Genomic DNA, 13,272 nt, shown 5'->3' with positions numbered 1-13,272 from the left:
TCTCCAAAGCAAAGAAATCAGCGATGGCCCTCTGCCCTTGCAAAGTGCTGACCGAATTCCGAATTCCGAGTTGGACTTTAGATGGTGCTGCTTAATTGGTAATCCAGTGATTCAAATGGAGAAACCCAATATGCCTCTATTCCCGAATGTACTGATTTTATAGCAAATTAAATTAATAATAAATCATTTCTTTTTTTTTCTACATTTCCCTACTTAATTACTTGTTTTTTTGCAAAAAAATAAATTCAGAAATAAATATCAAACCCACTTTTGCTCTTATTGTTTTAAAGTTAAGTATCTAGCGCCTTGCCAAGCTGCTTCGCAATTTTCAGTAATATCAGGGCACTTAATTCCTTTATTGTTATCAGAACATAAAGAGGCAAGCTTGCCACAATTTCGATGCCTTTGTTTTGAGACCCATCAAAATGCATAAGCCAAGCAATTACAACATTTAATTATTTTCAAGCAGACAATCACAGCATAAAAGAAACATTTTTAATTCCAAGGCAAGAAGCACTTTGATTTTTGACACACTTAATGTTTTTAAATTAGAAATTGTTAAATTCAGCAAAATTTATTGTTATTTTAACGTAATTTAGGTATGAAAGTCTCACTTAAAAGTTAAGCATGTGTATTGATTTTTTTTTATTAATTTTTTGGGTTTTCCTTTAAATGAAACAATGAATGGTGGACTTCATTGTTTGACTTTCATGTTTCAAATGCAATAGGGCATTTAAAAATCTAACATCTGAAGTAGGCTTAACTTAACTTCCAACATAAAGTAATAACACTATACAAAGCCCCTTGAATTCTTTAGAACTAGCTCATCTGTGAACCATAACTCTCTGTCTGCTTATGAGTTCTTTATTTTCCCACTATCAATCCCGATCCGAGCCCAATAATTATAGCGTCTCGCTGCGGCTACCGTTTTTACCGTTTATGCTGGCTGGGCACGCACGGAATTCCAGGAGATTCTTAGGCCTGGGGATTCCATCCATCCATACATCCATCCATCCATCAGTTTTTTTCCCTATCCCAATACCGATTCCCGATCCCTATCCCGTTCCCACTCAAGATCCCGATTTTGTGCGTGCGGATTGGCAAAAAGTTATGGCATTGGCATTTCGGCTTTTTGGCGCTGATCGTGCGGATAAACTTAAATCGAAGCCGAGGCAGCGAGATTTTGATCCCGGCCAGGTCGATCATCGCCGCTGGCTAGTTTGTCAAATGAGGGCATAAAAAAACAGCGGCCCAAAACAGCAGTCGCTGCCCAAGGAGATCCTTTTTCGCAAAACATGTTCGGAAACTTAATGAGAGCACTGGGGGAATGGGGGGCTTCCAGGGGGTTTCTTTGGGTTTCTTCGGGTTTCTTGGGGGCTTCTGGGGGCCCTTCGTGGATCCGAGAAGGAGCTGATGCGGCGTCTCTGCTTTCCACAGTAGCCGCATCGAGTTAGCGATCAGCGACAAGCGGCAATCGATCTTGTGTTATAATCATCGCCAGCTCCCCACCTCTTCCTCTTGGCCATCAGCGGCGATTTAGGCCCGCAAAAATTCATTTACGCTTTAATCAATTTCATTCACTATGCAGCAGCCTTCGACGGCCAAGAGGAAGTGGGGATTGCACAGCAAGAAAATATGTCATGTAATTAAGCACATATTTTTAGACTTTTATGACCAACAGAAATGTTTTCCTTATCTGTTTTTAAATACTTTTTTATGGTGTTGGTACTTAAGAAACATTGTTCCTTGCACTCTTTTAATAACTTCTATCATACTTAGGTTTTATGGGAGGATAATTTATGTTTAAGAGCCTTGTTTTGTGACTTCTTTCTCAGGTTTTTTTCAGTGCAACGGAAGATGGAAGGAAACCCGCAGACAGAGTAAACTTCGCCTAAGGCCGCCAGCCAACAATTTCAGCTTACATTGATCTCGTCTTGTCCTTGTTCCCCCTTCCCCCCTTTTTCCCCTTTCCCACCTCTTTTTCCCCCCTTTTTCCCCTTCATTCGATGTTGCTACTTGGCTTCTGTTCCTGGCCACATGTCAAGAAATTGACGAAAATTCGATCAAAATTTTAATTGATCGCCCTGCAGTGATTTGGGTTCCCGAAAAATTGATCTACCCATGAAGCCGCCGCCGCCTCTCCCAAAAAATATACAACTCGTATGCACATACAATATTCTCCGCGATCGCACTTGCCGTAATTTTCGGTTGCTTGGCGATTGGTTCGAGATCGACGGACGACCGACTCGTGTTGTGATTATGTTAATAGAGGTGCTGCCCCTTAGAATTCCCTCCATGCATCCCCTCGTAGCCCTCCTGGTATTCCTGTTTCCGCATCCCGCCCGAGGGGGAGGACGGCGCTCTTCGGTGCCGGAAACTGCAGTGCCAGCGGGCACAAATTGCGAAATAATCAAACATTTCAAGGGCTGCCACCAAATGCATGGCATTAACGCTGATCGACGAATGGAGCTGCTGATCCTATACGGGAATCGAGTGGCGAATGGGTCCACTGAATGAGTCATCAAGGGGAGGCAATATAATGAAAGGTAAAAAGGGTTCTCAAAAGAGGTGTCTATCGTCGTAATAAGAAAACTCTTGAAACTAATAGCAATCCAAATTTCATGTAATAATATATGAAAAGGGTTCTTCAAAGAGGAGTATATTATCACAAAAGTTATCCGAGATGGTATAGTTATCTATTGAAACTAAATATTAACCGAAATTCCAATTAACGTCGAAGGAAAGATAGTTTTTTATTTATACTCGTGATGATACAAAAGTAAGACGGTTTCAAATAAATTATTTTAAAAATTTCCATGCAAATTTGGAGATTGGTTTTAGTTGGTTTTTTCCTCAAGAGTCTTTCTTTGATTCTGTTTTATTTTTCAGTTATACCCCGGCATATATCACGCTATTAAAATATGCAAAACCTTGTAAAAACCCTATGATATATATCAAGCTCTAAGAAACCCCAATTAATCCCTTCTCGATCGCCCTTTTCCATCCGCTTATTTATAGCTAACCAAGGCATTAATCAACTCGCTCGGCTCCTGATCTTCTCCAGCCGATCATCCTCGCTGAATGCTGCCAATCAAGGTGCCCCCTTCGAACCCCCTTTCCTCCCCTTTCCTCCCCTTTTCCACCACTTTCCTCCCATCAAGCTGAACATTTTAATATTAACCTGTCAAAGGCCATAATTGACAACGATTATCTTTGTCTTTTGTCTCGCGAAAATTTACATTTTTATGGTTCAATAAAATAAATCAAAGAGGGGGAAAAACCCGAATATGAAGAGGCAGTGGCGAAAAGAAACCCCGAGCACCGAGCACAGTGGCAGCGGAAAGTAATTGCAGCACATAATAATCTCGCATTTAATAATCCTCATTAAAGCGCAAAATCACGTCGGTCCCGCTGGTAGCCCCAAGAAGAAGAAGAAGCAGAGGAGGAAGAACAAGAACGAACAGTTTACACTAACAAATATCACCAGGTTGAAGGAAAAGGGGGAAGAAGTCTCGGATCTGCACAAAATTAGAGGCCCAACATTGGACGTGTTTTTTCTTTCCAGCCCCCCGCTCTTTTCAGAAATTCCAGGACAAGCAGAGGGCTTCTGTTTTGGAGTCCCAAAAATATGCACAGAAGGCCCCAAAAAATAAAAAAAAAAAAAAAAAAGGGGGGTAAAAAAAGAGGTAGTGATGCGCATCAATCGATGATATGATGAGCTGACGTTTCGGGTTGACGTTTGCTTGTCGTCAATACGTCGCCTAATAACACATCGCAACAGGTAGTCCCCGAACATCAAGCGATCTTCAAGATGCAGACAGATGGACAGACGGACTGGTGAGTCGGAGATTCTGATTGCGACACAGATACAGATGCAGATACATCAACACACAGCAGCAGCAGCAGCAGCCAAGAAAGGAGGCTTGATGGAATTTCATCAATTGCATGAAAAATATGAAATTAGTTTGGGGCCTCGAGAAAGGCGAAATGGGGACCACGAAAAATCGGAAGGCAGCGAGCGGCTAAAAACCGAATCACCGAAAAACCTCCCATCCAATAGTCGATGGCTACTGGATTTTTAATGTGTTTTAATCATCGACAGCAGCAGCAGATACAACAGATACTGCTGCTGCGCCTCCTTGCTAAAATGCTAAATGGTTTTTGCTCCTCTGATCCTGCGGACTGAACTGAACTGATGTATGGCACATTCCAGCCGGGCTATAAATCGTGGTTGCGCCTGGCACCATGGCGCTGTCTTGTTCTTGTCCTTTCTCCCTGTCCTTGGCCAAATATCATTTGATTCCTTCGGCCAGGCATTAATTGTTTTTGCCCGAGTGCTGCGTGATGGGAATGACTGATCGCTGGAGTTGGAGCCTTTGGATTGGACTCGAGCTGATCGACAGATCGGCGGTTAGATGGTGAGAATGAGGTGAAAACTCTTGCCAAGAATTCGGTGGGAATTTCGGGGGACCCGAGGATAAGCCCTTCTATCTGGGGTCTCTTGTCAAAGACCTTGTTCTTGTCATGTTCCCTGTCAGTTTGCTTAGCCAACACGATCGAGTTCTGTAAGTGTTGATCAGTTGAGCAGCCAACACTGATCGCAGATATCTCTTCTGGGATCTTAATCGTGACAGAAGTAAAAACATGGAATCACGGGATCACACACTAACAAAAATAATTTAAAATGTTAAAAAGAAATGTAGCTTATATAGCCTTTCACAAATAATATGAATTATTGTGTAATTTATAATACATATTTAATAAAAATATAACGCTCTTGACAAATGTAAATAACAAGAATATTTGTATAACAAGAATATTTGTATTAAATAAATCATTGAAGACAGAGAATTTAATCTACAAAAATATATCGGAGTTTCAATTCAAATAAAATTATTTATACATAAAATTATTTATATATAAAATATTTTATACATTGTATTCAGAACTTACTGTTGATAAGCAAATGTATCCACTAAAAATCTAAGGATTACTTCAAAAGATATTTTATAAGAAATACAAATTCAGTTACACAAGGTAGGAAATTCGATTTGAAGGTAGTTTAATTTTGTAACTTGAAATTTATATACAGTATATTGTATTTTTAAAGTTCTATTACATTAAAGTGAAATACTTTCTTTCAAGTGCAGCTCCACATTGACATTCCCCAGCGTCTGAGATTATGTGCGAGTGGCCTGGTCCGTCTTCTTTTTGCTTATCGGGAGGAGCCTCGCTCGCTTGGCGAGACATTACCATTTCCATTGGCCGAGACTGCTGGCGTTTTTTCTGGCCGTACGATTGGGTGTTTGTCAGCGTTTCGCGTTTTTATGCTCTTTGCCGTTTGCGTTGGGCCGGGCCCCTGTTATTAATTATCATCGCCAGCGGGAGGCGATCAGCGGTCAGCGATTCACATTTCTCATTTCTGATTTTCGCATTTAGCGTTTCGTATTTCGTATTTTCGTATTTCGTGTTCACGAAATTCCCTAGCGAACTGGCGAGCAGGAGAATGCGATCATTTGGAATTCGGCGCGTAGAAATATCATTTTCGAGTCTCTGCGCTTCAGGATTTCACTCCGATCTCCGATCTTCCCCTTTGCGTTTCGATGGTCTCTCGTAATTTGTATGAGATATTTGGAATTTTCGCTGAGTTTTGCCATTTATGTGTGTCCCTGCACATGCCTTGTGTCCTTAACGAAATTGTGATTAAGTGTTTCAATATCGAAGTGACGAAAGGCAGCAGATCGACCGGCAGACATGGTTCGTTCTCAACTTTGGAAGCCCCAAACGATGGCGAACGTCGTTGCGACGTGCAAAATAATTAAAAATCAGCGAACGTTTTGTAGTGCCTCCCCCTTGGCTCTTCAAACTCCCCACTCGAAAAACCCCAACCCCCTTGGAAAAAGAAGGATCGACGCCCGCATCGAGTTGTTGGTGGAGTTTGGTGGCGAGTGCGAAAAAACGCCATTTAAAGATGCCACAAAGCCGCAGATAAGCAGAGACAATGTGCGAAAGGGACGCGACGAATGGCCAAAACCGGTTGACAAAATACGAAATACAAAATACAAAATACTTGGTATGCGATCAGTTCGAAACGATAGCCAGATCCAGAGACTCCACTCCAGCGAAGAGAAGACGAGAAGAGAAGACGAGCAGTGAAGAGCAGACGATCAGCGATCGCGGAAGAATTTCTGGCCAAATTACGAGACGGCCAACAGCTATCCAGCTACCAAGTTACCAACTTACCAAGCTACCAAGCTACGCGATCTTGGCCCGAACACAGCGACATTTAATTATATTTCATTTCATTTTATTTTACTGCCGGCCGTTCATCTCGGAGGGCTTTTTCGGTAATGCTCGCTGCACTCGACGCATTAATGATGACTTTGCCCTGAATTGCAGAGGCCTACACTCTCAATAATAACAATAATCATAAACGGGGAGAACTTGGAGCAGAGCCAGGCAAAAGGCAGAGGCAAATCGCCAATTGGCAATGGCAATGGCATGTCCAAACTCGAGGAGCAGGTCCACATCCACATCCACATCCACATCCATGTCCATGTCCATGTCTCCATGTCTCCTGTCCCCATGCCTTGATTATGCGCGCGTTCCCTTGCAGATCCCCTCACTTCCCCCCTCAGATCCTCATCCTGCCCATGGAAGGTCCTCATTATTTCTACTCGTCCGACATCAATTTGAGATCATTGCTACTGGTGCTACGGCTACTGGGGAATCGATCTTCTGAAAGCTGGCTGGCCAACTGAAAACTGGTAACTCGAAACCGAAGGCAGAAGGTGTCGAGTGCTTGAAATGTTTTAAATACAAAAATTAATAAAGCTCTCTCGTGCCTACAATGTGTGTTGGCATTTTCCATTCTTTCAATTACCCTCGGCTCTCAGTATTTCCCCCCAAAGCGAACTGGGCAAATTATTAACTTAACACTTGATGCCACTTAAAGTGATCGAGAGGGGAATAAAAAGTAGAACTCGAGTTGGCAAGTATTTATCGGCTCTTAATTATGGATATTCTAAGCTCTACTTGGCAGTTTGTTAATTTGTTGCACTTTAAGCTAACGATAAATCAGGTAAGAAATGGAATTTTAAATATTTATATTTTTTAAAAGCAAATAGAATACTTTACAAATGATTATAGATTAATTTACAAATTTTTATCTGAACTCAAATGATAATATATATCAATATATGCACATATATAGATTTTAATTAGATTTAAAATGTAATTTTCTATTTAAGTATTTAGTAGCTAACATTATTATTATTGGTTTTATGTATGAATATAACAAATAGTGTGTATATTATTATGCCAGTTTCTTTTAAAAGAATTGCTAATTTTTGTGGCAAAAAAAACTTGTATTCTCGGTTTAAAATTGCAGACATCTTGATAGACATCTCAAACCCACTCAATACCCATAAATACATCAACCTGGAATTCGTTTTAGCCGGCAATTCGTGCTAATCCTTTAATTACAGTGGGCACCACCTTAACTACCTGCCTTTTGCTACGTTAACGTTTCCAATAACCCAAAGTGGTGGATAATTTTATAGTGTCATTTGCCATCGATCAAGTAACAGCTGACGAAGTTCCTCGAGGACCAAAAACAGTTAACGGAAGAGTAAACTGCAGTGACAACCCCGCGTTTTTCTGTATATTTCTCTCTGTTTTTCTTCTTTTTTTTGTCGGACGACATGATGGCCTATGTAGGTGCCCTTGCCAATGCCAAATGCCGGGAACCGAATGCCAAAACCAAATTACAATTTCAAGTTCAACATGCCGGGGCGGCATAATTTCCTCGATGCCAGCCCCGCCCCCTTTCGCCCCCTTTTTTAGACCCCTGCGGCTGGAAAACTCGTTCATGTGTGACTTAACTCAACGTCGACTCTTTGCTGCTAACTGTGTTTCACATGATCCTTTGTTGTCCCCTCGAAGTCCGTGTTGCGCTTGAGGAATTCCTTGCTCAACAAATTATTACCTACACATATGTTTGCTGTATATGTATGTGTGGGTCACTCCAATTATAAGTCAATTAAATAGGTTAAAAGTTAGAAATAAATGTGCAGAGGAAGCGGAGTTAGGGGACACAATTTTGTCATGGACAAATGAGCAGGAAGTAATTTACGATCCCAGGATTCCAGGAAGAGGATCGATCCTTTCTTTACCTGGTTATACATCAAAAAAACTATTGCATTTTCTCTTGCCTTATGCAATCGCCTGATGCTGGGTGAATATTTTTTATATTTTATTTGTCAATCAATAAAAGACGCCACGCTCCAATGCCGAGATTCATGCAAATTCTAAACTGATTCTCCTCGCGGACAATTGGCCCATTGATCAATCATTTAAGCGAGCCAAGAGCAAAGCAATCAAGTGATCTGTGAGCCTAATCGACACCGAAAGAAACCGATGCACACACACCAACTAATGCTCGTAAATACACACTGTACTGTAAGCATCAAGTGGCAGCAAACGATTTTAATTCAATCGCACCAATTAGGCGCAGAGTCGCAGGCGCCCCCTAAAAAGTAGAGCTCAATTAACTCAAATATCTCTAGATGTAAATAATCGCACTGCGGCTTGACAATTTGCGTCATAACCCGAAGAGGGGTTGGGGAAAATCGAAGGGGGGAGGGGCGAAAATGGAGGGGGAAACTCAAGCTCTCAAGCTGGAAACCCGAGGAATGCTCGGAAAGCAAAGTTCAACATTTCGTTCGTTTCGCTCACTAATCTGTCGAGGTCAATCGATGTTAAGTAGAATCACGAATACCAAATTAATTGATGCCGTTGATATGCGAAGCTCCCAAGTCTTCGGTCTTCGGTCTTCGAGAAGAACTCTCTTTCAGTGATGATGATCCATCCATCCATTCGAGTATCACCAAGTATCACCATCACCAATTCGATCGAGGAGAGATGTGTGTCAATCTGTGAGTGCGGCTCACATGCGCGAGCACTTCTAGCGAGTGTCAAACGGGTAAATAATACTCGGTTCATGTTTTGAATTAATTTTAATTGAGATTCATTTGTAAGCAATCAGTTAGATTGTTCAGTTGAGCCCTGCCAGCTTACTGATTCTGCGCAGAAAGGCAAATGCGCGTTGAAAGATACTTTTACTTGGATTTCAAACCTGAAAACAACAGGTTAATAAACTATATGTATTTCGAGGTATTACTTTTTATTTAAGTTTTAACTATTTATTTTCCCAGATAATTGTAATTAATAACCTTCGATTTTTGTATATTCCATTGAGATCAGTTAACTTATCAAAGGTACTTGGCTTTCAATAACTAAAAAACCTGAAAACAACAGGTTAATAAACTATCTCTATTTGATGTTCTAACTTTTTATTTAATTTTTAGCTATTCCTCTTTAAGTTAATTATTATTAATAACCTCCAATTCTTTTATAATCCATTTGGATCAGTTAACGATTTTATTATTTGAGCTTTTGCCAGCCAATTAACCACTGAAAACAACACCCTTCTGGTTGCTTCGCCACTAAACGGCGAACTAAATGCCGTCTATCGCTTGATGGTTGTAATTAATAAGACACGCCAGCAATCATAATTGAAAACATGTCTCTTAGCGCCGAAAGCCTCGTAGCAGCAACACGTTGCAAGTTGTTGCGGGCAAGTGGATAAAAGGGGAGGGGGAAAGGGGGGATAAGTGGGAGGGGTTTGAATGGGGAGACCCAGACCTCTGCCTATATCAAACAATCTTAAACTTAACAAGCCACAGAACACAAAACACTCCCCCTATTTGCGGCTATCCCCACCCCCTTCCCCTCCCCCTTTCCCCCCTCATTGTTGCCCCACCGAACGACCGACAATTGTTTGACTTTGCAGCAATGTTGCAAGCTGCAAACTGCAGTCGCTGTGCTTGTGTTTGTGTTTGTGTGTCTATTAGCAAAGACAGCTTGGAAAATACCAGTTGCCGTGGCAAGTTGCTACTTGAGAGTGTTGCTAGTTGCAGGTTGCACTGTTGCAGGTTGTGGTGTTGCAGGTAGCAGGTTGCACGTGAGACAAGACAAAACGAGACGAGACGAGAGGCAAGATAAACAATTGCCTCTCGCACAGCAACAACAACTAAAGCAACAACAACAACTTTGGCCGGAACGTGCGGCCAGCCAAATGCAATTAAGCTAAAAATGTGAAAAATATCCCCCAGCGTTACTCCAGTAAAAGTTAAGAGTGGTTGGACATAGACGTGGATATAGACACATAGACATACACACACACGTATGAGTGAGTGTGTCCCCCTTTTGTTGCAAACGGGGCAGCCATGTCTGCCACCAGAAATGGTGCCCCCTCGATAAATAAAAATGTAAATGATGTCTGCTCTGCTTTAAATTGATAAAAGTGGTACGTTGCATCGGGGGGAGTTGCATCGGAAATGGGGGAGGTCGCACGGAATATAGACTTTTAATTGGCGTTAGTGGATGCGATCGAGTGGATTAATTGATAAGATAATTTGGCTGGGGAACAAGAGGTGGAATTGTATTCAGGTTTTTCAATATTTAATTACTTGAACTTAACAAATGGATTTCATTAAGCTGGCTAAAAAGTTAATAATACAAATCAAGTTTAAATAACTCAGTTCTTTATAAAATGAGATTAATATTTGTATTGTCCTATGTGGATAGGATAAATGAGATACATATAAAGAGAAATAGAGTGATTTAAGGCTGTCAAAAAGTTAAAGTATTTTTTTAAATTTTGCATTCAATAATAAGAACTCATTATGTTCCGAGATTAAAGTCATGCTAATTTAATAAATAGGATATGATTTGGAGTATTTTGTTTTATAAGAGTGTTATTTTTTAATTCAGAACTTTATCATAACAATTTATTGCAACGATGAGAATTAAATGAGTTGAAAAGGTTCTCTAAATCATATGAAATACATTTAATAAGTAGAATCCCTACACATCTCAGGATTAAATCAAACACAGTTTCTTTACATTATATCCTAATCCCAAAACTCCCTTCCGACTGACTTGACTCTGCGAGCTAATCCCAGGATTCCCTAATCCCGCCAAAGGAGCTGGGCAAACAATTCCGGGGAACGGAACCCAAGATCCCGCTGTTGAACCGAAGATACCCACTTCATTTCAATTGCACCATTTGGACAGCTGTTGGCGAAGGCAGCCGAGCAGGACCTTCTGTCTTGGATCTCTCGATCCTCGAGGAGCGCGAGTCCTACTTCTTCGCCCTGTAACTGCAGTTGCGTCGGCGTTTGCTTTGACATTTGGTTGCCGGTTGGTTCGCAGGACAAGTTGCGCCTCGAGGGGTCCTGTAAGCGAGGGAAGAACGGAACAGGAAGCGGCCTGAAATTTCGACAGATAGCCGAGAGCCCTACTTAGATAACAATTGCAGAAAGTGCATTCGCAATTGGCGAGTACGCTGAGTGCAGCTGAGAAGCCGAGAAACCGAGGAGCGTTCGAGTGGAAAAAGATGCCCGCGGGTAAAAGGACGAAGGATATATGTGTGTCAAGGGCAGGCGCCAAGGAAGCAGTAGGACTCCTTGATAAAAGGGGAAGAAGTCAGGCTACAGCTGTCGCCGAGTTGCCAGTAGAAGTCGAATGGAGGAGAAGTTAAAGTAGAAGTCGGGGTCACACCCACCGGCGGACAATCAGCAATAAAACAGGACGAAACAGGACGAAGCAGGCGACCAACGAAAGGGAAATGCGACAGAAAACCGCAAGCCAAATTGACCGGAAGCTCTTATTAATTTGCTATTAGCCATAGACAGACAGGAAGTTAACTTAATTTGTGTGGCTTTGGCCTAAGCAGACTGGGCAGCAATTCAAAAACAGAAACCTAAAAAAAATAAAATAAAAAGTGGCAGCATTTAAGAGCAGACAGTCGAAAGAAAACAAAACGTTTTCTAAACAGGATGTGACCAGGACATGTGAGCTTCAAACGGAGCAGCAGAGGAGGAGTGTTGAAAAGGAATAAAAAACGCAAGTGAGCTTTTACCGTTAGCGGCCAACGTAGCCTGATTAGATCAGCCAGGACAAAGGACCAAAGGACCTGCGGCTCAGCCTGGGGTCAATTAAAATGTTTGCTCCAATTGCGTTAGGTCACTTTTCCCTTTCCCCGCTTTCACTTTTTTTTTAGTTTAGTGGAGGGATGCGGATAAGTTGGGGGAAGTCTATATAACCAGATCCCCAGATCTCCATAACCCCAGACTTCAGATGGCAGGCTCGCGATATATCGCACAAGACAAGACAAAAAAAAGAACAAAAGTCGTTAATGATAAGAGACCAAATGACGTACAGCCCCTCTTTTATGTTTCTTTTTTTTTCATTTTTTGCTCAGGGGGAACAATTAGACATACAGACATATAGACATATAGTACACACACATGCCAAGGTTTCACCTTGGAATCGAGTGGAAGCATTCCCGTTTTTATTGCCACATCGAGACAGGAAGCACTCGGCACACACAATGGGGGAAGACCTCTAGACAATTGCTGTGCCACAAATGAGGTGCGAGCTCTCGATGGCGAGATTATCATATCAGGGCCCACATCGGATGTGGATGTGGATGTGGAGAGCTCCCCCAGCAGCACCCTCCACTGTAAACGGAACAGCAGTGTCCTACTTCTGAAGGTCCTGCTCCTTTGACTGCTCCTGCCACTTCGAAACTCCAGAAAGTGAAACCCGAGTTGCGGCAGGAAGCAGGGAGATGGATGAGCGTGTGCCGAGTTTATTCTGGTTTTTAACATACAGCACGTGCTGTTTTTTGGGAAGATGGGTAAACTGGCTCAAGCAGAAGCAGAAGCTGTTTGCCAAAACGATAGGTTGATTCACTTAATTATACGTTTCAGGTGGCAAATCAGAGAAGAAGTTGAAACAATAAAACAAAATGGTAAATTACTAAAATAAACAGTTGTTTGTCAATCGTTATTATTAATTTCAAACTTTTTTGTTACATTTCTGAATATATATATGTATAATATTTTTGTTATATTTATTTTATATGTACATATTATTTATTTTAAATCTTATTATAGATTTAGGGGGTAAACATGTTTACCAAAATGATTATAAACTCAACAACATTTATCATCACCTCCAGGTAAGATTTTAGGAGCCTTCCTCTTGGCTATCATTTTCCATAATTACACTTTAATGCTGCCAATTTATTTTGGCGACAAACTTCCTGATCCCATAAACTGAGTCTAAGGGCCCACAGATTCCCATTTTTTTCGTTCTCCGGCATTTGCGAATAATGATTTTATGCATTCGATGACAGTTCTC

The 13,272-nt window shown here is 41.4% G+C and overlaps 1 protein-coding gene across 1 annotated transcript in view; it reads right to left on the bottom strand.

The window, feature by feature from the left end:
* The window catches only part of LOC108096739, a 49,403-nt gene that overhangs the window by 27,536 nt on the left and 8,595 nt on the right, over positions 1 to 13,272 (bottom strand).

This window comes from Drosophila ficusphila, unplaced genomic scaffold (genome assembly GCF_018152265.1).
Source record: "Drosophila ficusphila isolate 14025-0441.05 unplaced genomic scaffold, ASM1815226v1 contig_414, whole genome shotgun sequence".
In the NCBI taxonomy this organism is placed as follows: Eukaryota; Metazoa; Arthropoda; class Insecta; order Diptera; family Drosophilidae; genus Drosophila; species Drosophila ficusphila.
This window is presented reverse-complemented; position numbering and strand designations above follow the sequence as displayed.